Here is a 14,055-nt window from a genome sequence, read left to right as displayed (position 1 = left end):
TCACATATTCGTCCTGCTCTCGTTACGAGCGTACTAATCATGCCTCTTTTCTGGCTCGGGTGGCGGTTTGACAGTTTGTGCAGGTATCGGTCCGTGTGTGTCTGTTTTCGATACACGCTGTGTCCCAGGTTTTCGCCGTCCCTTGTGACCAGCACATCTAGAAATGGCAGTTTCTTGTCTTTTTCTACTTCCATGGTAAATGTTATGTTGGCATGGAGGCTGTTCAAGTGTCTTAGGAAGTCACCGAGCTGTTCTTCACCATGGCTCCACACCACGAAAGTATCATCGATGTACCTGTACCACACCTTAGGTTTGCAAGTCGCCGAGTCCAGTGCTTGTGCTTCGAATTGTTCCATGAAGAAGTTGGCTACCACTGGACTGAGAGGACTACCCATGGCGACGCCTTCTAGCTGTTCGTAGAAATCGCCATTCCACGTGAAATAGCTTGTGGTGAGACATGCATGGAAGAGCTTTCTGATGTCCTGCGGGAAAATGGAACCGATGTGCTCCAGAGCGTCACTGAGTGGCACTTTCATAAATAACGAAACAACATTAAAACAGACCAAGATGTCGTTTAGTGTAAGTTTCAGTTTCTTCAGCTGCTCAATGAAAAGTCCTGAGTCCTTAATGTATGTGTCGGTCTTCCCCACGTGTGACTGGAGCAGAGAGGCCAAGTGTTTTGCCAGTTTATACGTTGGTGAGCCAGGAGCGCTAACGATCGGTCTCAGTGGAACGTTGTTCTTATGGATCTTGGGTAATCCATACAGCCGAGGTGGTAGGGCTTCTGTGTTGCGCAGGTTTCTCTGTATGTCCGCCGACAAAGAAGACGCCTTGATTAATCGATTCGTATTCCGTGTGATACGCTGCGTCGGATCTGTGCTTAATTTTCGGTACGTCGTCGGATCTAATAGGTCTCCGATCTTTTGCTCATAATCTTCGGTCTTCATTACGACGGTCGCATTCCCCTTATCGGCGTTGAGATTCTTAATGGCTTGTACCTCTTCTTTCTTCAGGTTGCAAGCTGGTGGTTTTGCTCGGCGCAGTATCCTGGCTGTTTCCGTGCGTATTTCCTCTGCCCTTTCACAAGGAAGGGTCCGAATGGCTGCTTCGGTGTTGGCAATGATATCCTCCATAGGTATAGTACTCGGGGTGATAGCGAAATTCCCTCCTTTTTGAAGAACAGACACTTCCTCTTCGGTCAATTGTCGTTCAGTGAGGTTGACCACTGTGTGTGACATGTCGGGAATCGCCTTGTCGGTCTGCTTTCGGCATCTTTAAAACTTTTATTTCTGTCGCTCGGTGCAGCGCTCGAGTCCGTTCTGCATGCTCCTGTGAGTGATGCCGTCGATCTTGTCCCAGTCGTCTCGATGCATTCTGCTACTTAGTTGATAGAAAATCTCCAGAAGCTCCTGATCCGTTCTTGCCAAGTCTCTCCGTGTTGTATGTATTCGCTCACGAAGAAGAGCTCGTTCCATTCTGTCGTAGATACGATGTGCTTGGGCGGTGGTGAATAGGCTCTTACATCTCAGGAACTTCGGTGTAGCACATTCATCTCGGCACCGTGACAGAAAGGCGCTTTCTTCTTGATCCTCCGTATACCATGTACATGCGGAAAAGTTTATTTCGGAATGACTGGACGATCCATCAACACCAGGATCAAAGAGCATTAGCGACACACGGAAGTTCTGGCTGTAGAGAAGCATTATCACACGCGCTTGTTCAGAGAAGCAATAGACATACAAAATAACGCGAACAGTTTGAACAAGAAAGAGGAAAGCCTTAAGGTAAACGGATCCTGGCTTCCCGTACTGCAGCGAACGACCGTCGCAGGAAGCAAGAGGAGAACCGCACCGAAAATGACCGCGGAGAAGCCCTCGGACGTTGGCGCGCCAGGTACATATAGTCTGCGCCCGCGAGCTCGGCTCCAGTTCACCACCGGCAATGGAGGGTGAAGCTTTGACAATGCCAGCCACTCGTGCTGGCGAAACGTCAGAAAAATCATTAGATGAACGTCGGCCGAAGAACCCGAGACAGAATCCAATAGGCAGTTTGTATACCATGTCCCTCGATCCTCTCTTTCCAACCAATCATTGGGTAACAAACTTGTTTTTCCAGAGTCACCATTGTTAATAAAGGGCAACAGAACATTGTCCCAAAAATATAGTTGGGTGTCTTGGATTGTGAATGACATCATAGTGGGGCCGTGGTTTGTGACATAATTGACGCTGTGTGTAGGCAATTTTCGTGGATTCTCTCAGGGCCCAGTTGCATGGAAACCGTTCCTGAAACCCTATGCCTTCCAACTTCAATATATTTATAATATTTTTCCATCCTTCTCCTACTGGGAATTAATTATTTTAACATCATCATCACTACATCAATACATTTAATGCAGAGTGTCTTCATAAGCTGTTATACTTCATGCATCATTGTAATTGCCGGCCGGAGTGGCCGAGTGGTTCTAGGCCTTACAGCCTGGAACCGCGCGACCACTACGGTTACAGGTTTGAATCCTGCCTCGGGCATGGATGTGTGTGATGTCCTTCGGTTAGTTAGGTTTAAGTAGTTCTAAGTTCCAGGGGACTGATGACCTCAGAAGCTAAGTCTCCTTGCTTTATTGTCCTCCTCGTACTAGTAACAGAATTAATTATTTAAATATCATCAACTTGATTAATATTTGTATTATTTTTCACGTTGTTTTCCAAATGGTATGTATGAAGGTAGTCTATTCATCGGCTTTCCGTGTAAAAAGCAAAGCATAGTCTATCATGTTTAACAACAGTGTGTTGTAGTAAGGTAAATTCTACACAAGTTCTTGTACTTATTATTGGCCTTTACGTAGTCAGTTTGATTACTCATCTGTGATTACATGAGAAAAAATGTTAAGCTTCTGGCCTTAATTTATGTACTTGGGAATAGATTTTAATTATTTAATTAAAATAAAATATCTTTAAACCTATAAATCTAGTATCCATCAAGAAGTGAGTACTTCCGTCAGGAAGGTCCTTGGTAATGAAGAGGCGCAAACAGTGTCAAGGGAAGGTAAGAGTGCAAGTAGCAAATATTGATCAATATGTGGCAGAAAACTAAAAAGGAAAATTTCTACAACATACAGAACTTGTAATCATGTAATCTGTGGACAGTGCTCATCATATGTGTTCACAATCGTACTTAACGTACTTTTCTAAAAGAGAGTACTACTTCATATTATTTGTATATGACAAAATAAAGAATAATGTTTATTGGTTTCTAAGGAATGAATAAGTCAGTACCTTAAATATCACTCTGAAATAGATATAATTTTATAACTCAGTCACGATTATGTTGTTTTATAAATTCTTTAGCGATAATTACGATTTTTATTTACTAATGTGCTCATGTTCCTCCCTATTTCTTCTAAAGTCTCCTAATTATGCATGAAATAAAGAAAAGTAATGATAATAAAGAGTAAGAGACAAACGGACCATACGGAGTCAATTTGACACCATGCCTGTAGTTATGAATGTGAATTAACATCTGTAGTTATGGGTTAACTACAGTAAAAACCTATGAAGCCTTGCACAGATGTGTTGGATAGTGTCTCTAGTACGCGCAACCGCTACCGTCGCTGGTTCGAATCCTGCCTCGGGCATGGATGTGTGTGACGTCCTTAGGTTAGTTAGGTTTAAGTAGTTCTCAGTTCTAGGGGATTGATGACTTCAGATGTTAAGTCTCGTAGTGCTCAGAGCCATTTGAACCATTTTGTCTCTAGTATACCAGTAGATAACTTCACGTCGCTCTTCTCTGTTTGGATCGCACAGTGAACGCGTAAAGATGCCCAGAAAAGTAGTCTCCCACCAAGTATGGGTCCCTCCTGTGAGATTTCGCCCCGATTTCATGCAGTCTCACGCAATACATTTGCTTCTTCATGACAGTTCTCGGTCGTACACTGCGGGTGCAATAAGGACGCTCCTGCAGCGCTGAGTTTTCAATGGGAAGTAGAGCTCAGGCTTGGCTCCCTCTGACTTTCAGCTCTGCTCATAAGAACTGCCGACTACGAAGACAACATTTTGACACAGACAACGAATTGAAGCCCAGCGTAGAAAATTGTCGGGACGTACAGTGACAGATATCTAAGACTGAACGGCGACTATGTAGAGAATTAGCTAGAACGTGCAGATGTCCATAGCACCTCAACATTTTTGGTTTTTACAGTGGTTTCCATTTCGCGACAGGTGATACCTTACTTTCCGAACAGCCCTCGTATTTAAAGTGAAGCTATTGCTTGTCTTCGTCTGATATACGTTCGTACCGGCAACGGCAGCTGATCATCTCTGCAGTTTTGGAGTATTTTATGTAAAGTGGAGAGATGCAATGGATGCTACGGTGGGATGGAAGAACTTCTCTTCCGGCGGTGAGTATGGCTCTCCCACCTGGCCACTGTGGGGTCGATGTGTTGGAACAGGATAGGAAGTATGTAGAAGATGAAGATGCAGGAAGACAGACGGTGTTCTTATAGACTCTTTAGTACTACAACAAGCTACAGCACTCACAAGTGCCCACCCATTTCTTGATGCGAAGCCGATGTCGACCCACGGCGTCCAAGCTCCACGGGCGTGGTCAAGCGACTATCTTCTGGCCCGTAGTGGCGAGACGCCGTTTCATGGAGAAGGCGATACCTGCTGCTGTAGTAGTGCCGAGGCCCTTCATAATCGGCATACCTCGATAGCGCTCGGTCAGATGAGTCGGTCTTACTTTCTTACACAACTGGTGTGGTGGCTGTGTTCCGACCAGCTGAAACGAATGTCGCACCTTGGCAGGCGCCCGGCGCCTTCTGAGTGAGTAGGGGAGCAGCTATCCGATCCTCATCCCATTTGGCAGCAGCCAGCAGGAAGAGCGCTGGTGGCCATGTGGCGCCAACCACCGCACAACAGACGCAGGTACGAAGCCGGCTGTGTCGACATCCCAGCCTAGCCGGATAGTCTTCTTTAATACAATACAAGGATTGTCCTGTTATGGATGAGGTCACGTACGCGGCCCAAAGGCGCCGTCTACATGTCTCGAAACGCCGCTTATTTTTCCAGCGATGGGTGGAGCTACTGGCATGGCGTAAGTGCTTAGCTTCCGGGTATCGGCAAGTGCTCGCATTTCCGTATCCGGCCCCGTCCTGTGCCTTCATCGCTACACCATGATGCTATCAAAATCCAAAGATATTATGTCAGACTGTTAATATTATAACGAAAACATCAACAATACTTTTCCTGTCTTGGAGCTTTCCTAAGCAATTTACTAGCATCGTGTGAAACGCGATTCAACGTCAGGTAGTCGAACTGGCATTAGATAGCTAATTCATTCCGTCAACAAAGAAGTTTTTGGAGTAAAGGCTCTTGTCACAATATAGGTTGTTATACTGAGATGACAAAAATTGCAACACATGTACAGATCGCGGTAGTATCGCGTACACTAGGTGTAAGAGGGCAGTGCACCGACGGAGTTATCTTTTGTACTCAGGTGATTGATTTGAAATGTTTCCCACAGCGATTAAGGCCGCGCGATGGAAATTAACAGACAATAAAATTCTGGGATTGTGACCGCATTGTCAACTATAAAATTCCGACGTTTCGGCCACCATTGCAAGACGCCTTCCTCAGGGTGTAGTGCTAACACAATGACTTAAGTAATTAGATTAGCGCCATTTAGCGGTTAGGAATGCGTCCTGCAATAGTCACCGAAACGTTTGAATTTTACAGTTGACAATGCGGTCACAAGCCCAGAAGAAGTTTATTGACTGCGACAACGGTCGCGGAAGCCTACGCTTTCATGACACGAAATTAACAGAGCTTGAACGCAGAATGGTAATTGTAGTTAGACGCATGGTACTTTCCATCTCGTAAATCTTTAGGCAATTCAATATTCCGAGATCCACAGTGTCAAGAGTGTGTCTACAGTGCCAACATTCAGGTATTACCTCTTACCATGGACAACGCAGTGGCCGAAAGCCTACACGTAGCGCCAGAGAGCTGCAGCATTCACGTAGTCACTGCTAACAGACAAGCAAAACAGCGTGAAATAACAGCATAAAACAGTGTAGTAGGTTCTATTTATTTGTCATTTGATTTGTTTCATGCGGCAACACGAATTCCTCTTCTGCGCCAACCTCTTCATCTCAGAGCAGCAATTGCGCCTCTACGTCCTCAGTTATGTGCTGGACGTATTCCATTCTGTGTCTTCCTCTTCAGTTTGTACCTTCCGCAGCTCCCTCTAGTACCCTGGAAGTTATCCTTGATGCCTTAGCAGATGTTCTACCATTCTGTCGCTTCTTCTTGTCAATGTTTTCCACATGTTTATTTCCTAGTCGATTCTGCAGAGAACCTTATTTCTTACCTTACCAGTCCACCTAATTTTCAACATTTCTCTGTTGCACCATATCTCAAAGGTTTCGATCCTGTTCTGATCTGATTTTAACACAGTCCATGTCCCACTATCATACAATGCTGTACTCCGAACGTACATTCTCAGAAATTTCTTCCTCAAGTTAAGACCAGTATTTGATTCTAGCAGACATTTATGGGCCATGAAAGCCTTTTTCACCAGTGCTCTTCTGCTTGTTATGTACCCCTTGCTACGTCCCTCAGAGGTTATTTTGCTGCCAAAGTAGAAGAATTCCGTAACTTCGTCTGTCCCCAGTCGTAACGTTAAGTTTCTAGCTGCTCTCTTTCCTGCTACTTCTCATTGCGTTCATCTTTTTTCCATTTACTCTCAATCCATAACCCGTATTCGATAGAGTGTTCGTTACATCGAACACATCCTGCAGTCCTTCTTGGCATTCAATCAGGATAGCAATGTCATCAGCTTATCTTATAATTGATATTCTTTCGCCCTGAATTTTACTCTCACTCTTGAACCTTCCTTTCATTTTCCTCACTGCTTTTTGGATGTATAGATTAAACAGTAGGGGTGAAAGACTACATCGTTGTCTACCTTTCTTTTAATCTGAGCACTTCAATCGTGGTCCTCCAGCCCTATTGTATCCTCTTGGTTTTTGCACAAATTGTATATTACCAAACTTTCCCTATAGCTTATCCCTATTTTTTCTCAGAATTTCGAACATCTGGCATCATTTTACATTGTCTGACGCTTTTTCCACATCGACAGATCTTAAGAACGTGTCTTGATTTTTCTTCACTCTTGCTTCCATTATCAACTACATTACATCTGCCTCTCTGGTGCCTATACGTTCCCTAGGAGCAAACTGTTCGTCATCTTACAGAGCCCCAATTTTCATTTCCATTCTTCCGTACAATATTCTTGGTAATAATTTGGATACATGGGCTGTTAAACTGACTGTGCGACAATTCTCACATTTGTCGGCTGTAGTACGTACGAAGAACGTATCCGTTAGGGCATTGCGGCGTTATTTGACATTAATGGGCTATGCATCAGAGGACCGACAAGAGTGCCTTTGCTAACAGCGTGACATCGTGTACAGTGCCTCTTCTTGGCTAGTGACCTTATCGGTTGGAGTGTAGGCGGCTGGAAAACGGTGACCAGGTCAGATGAATCCCAATTTGAATTGGTAAGAGCGTTCTTACGGTTCAAATGTGACATAGACCACACAAAGTCATATATTCAGGTTGGCAATAAGACACTATGCAAGCTGGTAGTGGCTCCATAATGACGTCGGCTGTGTGTACATATAGTGGACTGGATGCTTGGGACCAACTGAATCTGCATTGGTTATAAGTAGTTATGTTCCGTTACTTGGAAATCTTTTGCTGGCACTTACGGACTTCCCGCTGACGAACAACGATGTCGTGTCACCAGCCCAAATGTGATCACGACTGGTTTGAGGTACATTCCGGATAACTCGAGCGAATCGTTTGTCCACCCCGATTTCCCGACACGAATCGCATCAACACTTATGGGACATGGTTGAGAGGTCGGTTCGCATTCAACATTCTGCACCTGTTCCATAGTTATGGATGGCTATAGAGGCGGCATGCCTCAATATTTCTTCAGGGGACATCCAACGGCTTTTTGAGTACACGCCACGTGGATTTGCTGCACTACACCGAGAAAAGGAGACATACCATGCCTTTTGCCATTTCAGTGTTTATGATTACATGGTGACTCTTCTTTCGGGCATGTCCAAAGGAGCGACACGACGAATTCATATAACTGATTTGACTCGATTGGCCAAGAAGCTAGAACATTCAGTTCGGACGCACGTTTATGTTTGACCTCCACCGGGAATCTAAACCGAGCATAAAGGACATGGACAGAGACTGCCGATTGGCCCCAATTGGGAGTGTGGGTCAGCCAGGGAATGTGCACCTAGACTGTGTCCAGGTCGTGCAGTGGTTAACGCCACTGGCTAGTACGCAGGAGCACGGGTCTCTGTCCGGCACACATTTTCACTCGTTGCTGCTAAATCCGTTTGCAGTCCCGATGCAGATGATGTCATTAGTTTCTTCCCTTTCCATTCCTCTCTACTCCCTTCCCTTCAGTTTACATAAAATGCTGGACGTGATACACTAGACAAACGGCAGTGTTCCCGAATGGTGGTGCGAGAGCCTTCGACAAGGCGTCTGGTCTATGTGTGGTGATTGGAGAGTGGGCAGCTGGACGGGAGGGCGCTGTAGTCGGGGGTGGGGATACAGGAGGTGGCGATGGCGCGGTTTCCGGCTGTTAACGCCGCATTTAGCTGATTGGCCCCACTGTGGCGCCAGCCGCACTCATTAATTTTTGTCGCGCCGCCAATTACGTTCCTTCCTGACAGTGAAATATGTGCTGGCGCCAGCCTGAACCCGGGGTCAGCCCACCGTGGCTCTACTGCTGGTCACGGATCTGCTTAACGACCCTGGGAGCTACAGAATTTGCTCGATACTGCACGGATAAATACTACACAGAACTTAAGTTATAGCGTTTTGGTTCTTTTCACTTTAAGAAACAGCCAGCTCGATCTGTGCATTCTTCCACTTCTAACGTTATATGCTCTAGACGAAGTAGATTCAGCTCAGAGTATTCTAGATTTCATCGAACAAGAATGTCACTCGCACAATTTGAAAGAATGTTTTGAAAAAGTGGAACTTAATGAAAACTTTGAAAAAAAAGTAGTATACTAATTAATAGGAATTTACACAAGGTCACTATGTTGACAGGATGTTTCCGATTTTTGTTCTAGTTTCAGTGCGAACGAACAATTAACACATAGTCAAGCATCCTGTAAATATGCAAAAGAGGGTGCAAAGAAAATACTAAACCCTACCAGAACTAATTATAAGCAAAGAGAAAGTTAATTAAACAAAAACAGAATCCACACTCACGATCTGTCGAGACAGAAAGACTTACACTATTGTTCTTTAAATTGTGACTTGGAGACCAACAGTAACATGTTACAAAAATTAAGGCTTCGTTTAGCTATTGTAAATAACGAAATGAACGCAAAAGATAGTTGTTGACGCACTTCCCTTCACTGTTATCCTAATACGGTAAGACGATTAACACAGTTGTAAAGTAGTGAAGCAGCGTCTCAACTATATCAATCAGTGATTTTTTTACAGTGTTTATTTATTGTTCCTTTCCCATAAACGTGGCACGACTAACTGCAGGTGTGTCAAGAAATGAGAAGCGTATGTGGCTTAATACAAGTGGTACTTCGGTAACTGTACCTTTAATTTTGTAAAAATCTGAACTTTTCACTGTGCATCTGATTTTGATGCTGTACAGTGAAAAGTAGGTTTTAATTACTAATCTGTCCGGATATAAATATATTGCTCTAAGGGCTTTCTCCTACCTTGTCGATATTTCTTAGAATGATAATTTAACTTACAAACTATTTTGTAATATACTGGAGAAAGCGTAAATTTTGTATTTTCATTCCCTACAAGGGTATAACAGACGGAGCTGTAGCAGAAGGATAGAAAAAGAGTTCGTCACGATGTTATTACAAGAGCAATCAAAGTACTGTCTCTAGGCAATTTATGGAGACTGAAATGTAACGGAATCTGGATAGCTGGAAGAACCGTGTATCTGTAATATGGTTGCCAGTACCTGAGTCTCTGTTATATTTTGCTTACAGTTAAAAAAAGTACCGTGAATATTTCGGTAGACTGTGTAAAAGAGTGGTTCGCATTGACAGCGATCAATTGTGATTTATGTTCACTGCACATGTCGAATAAATCATTTAGATTTACTCATAAATAGATACACTTTGACATACGATACGTATTTTTTGCGTCTGACATATTACCCGAGAATTGTATTAAGCCGCTCTCCCAGGTTCTGACGAAAAATTGTTAGCTGGAGGCTTTAACTTGGTTTTATGGCCAAGTACTCCAGCTGCAAATTCCATTGCAAATATTACGAACTAGCTATTCCATTTCCAGCTCTCCTAGCATTTGGCTCTATATAAGTCAGTTCCCAAAGAGCCTGGTCTCCAAACTCACTGGCGTACACGTTCACACAATAGACGCACATCACACATACATTTAAGTATATTTACATACACATACACAAAACTATAATTTTTTACTGTGACTGAAAGAGAAAGAAATGAAAAAATTCCCATCAGCCAGCGGCGACTAAGGCTTCTGTGAGGCTTCCCGTGGTCGTTGGACGAAATTAAGTAATGGAAACACCTTCCAAACTATTCCCAACTGGTAAACTCTCTACCCCGCTTTAAGTCTACCTTCTGTCACACTTAGAGTCCGCAGACAACCCAGTTTTCATGAGAAGCAAATCAAAATTCACTAAAAACTAAACTCCATCCGAAAAGGCTTTGGAAGGTCCAACGGTACCGACCGGCCGCCGTGGCATCCTCACCCACAGGTGTCACTGGATGCGGATATGGAGGGCCATTTGGTCAGCACACCGCTCTCCCGACCGACTGTCAGTTTACGAGACCGGGCCGCTACTTCTCAATCAAATAGCTCCTCAGTTTGCCTCAAAAGGGCTGAGTGCACCTCTTGCCAACAGCGCTAGGCACACCGGATGGTCACCCAGCCAATTGCTAGGCCAGCCTGACAGCGCTTAACTTCGGTGATCTGCCAGGAACCGGTGTTACCACTGCGGAAAGGCCGTTGGCTTCATGTATTTCGCTGAAAAACTTAAAACTTCACAATGCAAATAGGATGGTAACCACTGAGATTTGTGATTCTTTACAGGCCGATTCTTTCGCTGACAGATCGTTTGCACCGCATCTTTCTTCAGCAGGTCATCCCAAGACAGGTTCATTGTCACACATGCGTGTTCTATAAATGTTTGGTTCCTCATAACTCTGGATACGGTAGTAGATACAATATTTGTATTCTCTCGCCAAGCATCTGTACCCCTATCCCACCCCCAAAACGCCGGAAGGGAGAGGGTGAATAATTTCTAAAGGCAATATGAAGTGAAACACACGCTCAAAGACACTTCAACTCAATAAAGACAAGACAATAATTACCAATCAAGCACCAACTCTGGCTTGTAATTTCCAAACAGATTTTATTTAACAATTGCATGATAACCGCAAAGTGCTGTTATCCCAGAATAATATACATAGTTTCCCCAGAATATTAACTATTACTAGAGAGATAAAATGTCTACGGGCCGCCGGCCGAAGTGGCCGTGCGGTTAAAGGCGCTGCAGTTTGGAACCGCAAGACCGCTACGTCGCAGGTTCGAATCCTGCCTCGGGCATGGATGTTTGTGATGTCCTTAGGTTAGTTAGGTTTAACTAGTTCTAAGTTCTAGGAGACTAATGACCTCAGCAGTTGAGTCCCATAGTACTCAGAGCTATTTGAACCATTTCCCTACGGGCGTGAAAGTCAACACTAAACATTAAATAATTTTAAAATCATCTTTACATAAAACTGAAGAACCATAAAGAAAATAAATGGTTTACTGAGAAAAAACTCCCACAGAAGCAGGACACCTTTTAATACATAACAGCACAAACAACTCACAATTTCTCCCTCAGAATAAGACATTAAAACCAAGTACAATGAAAGGCATCTATCAGGTATTACAAAATTTCACTGACAAGTAATGCCACATCAGAGGTGCGCGGAAACTACAAATCAGATCGAGCCTGAATGAAAGCTGAAAGCAACGGTGAAGAAGGAAAGACGGACGCCTCGACCTCACCAGGAGCAAATAATAAAATACTGAACTCAAATACGCCGAAGAATTGGAGTCTGCTGATAATCACAGTGACCGCGCTATCGGTTAGAATTCAAACTGGCCATCGCGAAGGCGTCGTCCCCCAGTTAAACGACCAGCTACAACGGACGACGCGCTCCGCTGATTACTTCACTGAAACAACAACATAAAACCACACAGCAACTGGGCAGTATCCAGAGTAATGGAATCTTTACAACATCAGAAAAGTGTCAAACAGGCATAAGGCCACAAGGGACCCACAAGCCATTCATATTCGGTACTTAGTGATGGCATGAAATAGTGATGTACGCAAATTACTTCCACAGAATTTTTCGTTAACACGTGGTTTTCACTTTTGTAAATTAGTAATTAAAATGTTCAAAATATAATCACGTTGCAAATAGTGAAGTTTATAATTATGCCGCGGGTTTTGTCCTTCCTCTATTTACAACTTATGCCAAGAGAAAATAAGCATTAGTTTTAAGGAAATTCCGACGGCGATTACTTGACAATCCGACGAAACAGAGACACCATACCATCACTGACGGACCAAAACTTAATCAGGAAAAAGAGTTGCTAATTGAAACACAATACCAATCTACCATTATTTCTTCTAGTAACAGTAACACATTTACAATAAACTTCTCACATTCCCGCAGATCGTTTAGCAGCACAGACGAGACCATCGCCCTCTCACTAGGCGCAGTACAAACTCCTGAACGCACGCACGTCTCCGTCCGCAGCCCACGTGAAAGAAAGATGCAGGGCATGTGCAAAAAGCGACCGCCGACTACTAGACTGCACAATGAAGCGCCAACCAACCGACCGAAAACAGCCCACTCCCCCACAGCGTCTTCCGCTTAAATAGCCGAAAAGCAACGGAGGAGGAAAACCGCGGCCACGCGATATATAGTCGATCAAATAATTCAGATGGCTCTAAGCACTATGTGTCTTAACATCTGAGGTCATCAGTCCCCTAGAACTTAAAAGTACTTAAAGCTAACTAACCTAACATATCCATGCCCGAGGCAGGACGCGAACCTGCGACCATAGCAGCAGCGCGGTTCCGGACTGAAGCGCCGGGTAGAGTCGATCACAGGGATCTTAAGTGAATACAGAGAAGTGATTGGGGCCAACGGACCCACGTATCACAATGAGTCATTAATTCATGTTGTTAAAGCAGTTTCAGAATTGACTTCCTCTATACGATGCATCTTTGTAATACATCATGCCTTATTGAGATGGATCTATTGGACAAATATTTGAGTTAGAAAGGCGCAAAATATAGCATTGAGAAGGATTTGTATTAGTACCTACCTGTCCCAACAACTAGTGCAGTGAATGTGCCAATAATAACAAACATTTCGCAACAGAATTAACAAAATGAGCAAAAGGTCTTACGTTATCAAGAGACAGTGTTCCAGGGAGCTCAGTCGTCTCATAAATTAGAGTTTGCTTTGTAGCTCCAGGATTTGACACATGTTTACCCAGAATGTTCGGATGCAGTACGCAAAAATCAATACAAAAGATAGTCCGCATTAACGTTCATGTAATTAGGGGGTCTATGCCGTTTCTAAGACAAAGCACCCATTCTTCTCCTTATCTGAAAAAACCGAAACTGGCCCTGTCCTAATTTTATCACCCTTATGTAAACAAATCTCTCATTTGGGCTCTTGTTTATTTATGACATAATTAATGGACTATAGCTATCATTATATTTACCATAATTTATGACTAAGAGGATGGCTGAGTAGTGCACGTACACTCGTATTTGCACAGATGTTAATTTATAGTCAAATACTTTTAGCCTAAAGTGATAACTAATATGATAAAGATAAAGACTGTTTTTATCAACCAAAAATGGCATCCCCACCCCTCACTTGTGCAATGTGCTTTCTTTGGTCCACCTCCCAGTATTTTCGCCCCCTCGCAG

Source organism: Schistocerca americana, chromosome 3 (assembly GCF_021461395.2).
Source record: "Schistocerca americana isolate TAMUIC-IGC-003095 chromosome 3, iqSchAmer2.1, whole genome shotgun sequence".
NCBI classification, from domain to species: Eukaryota; Metazoa; Arthropoda; class Insecta; order Orthoptera; family Acrididae; genus Schistocerca; species Schistocerca americana.
This window is presented reverse-complemented; position numbering follows the sequence as displayed.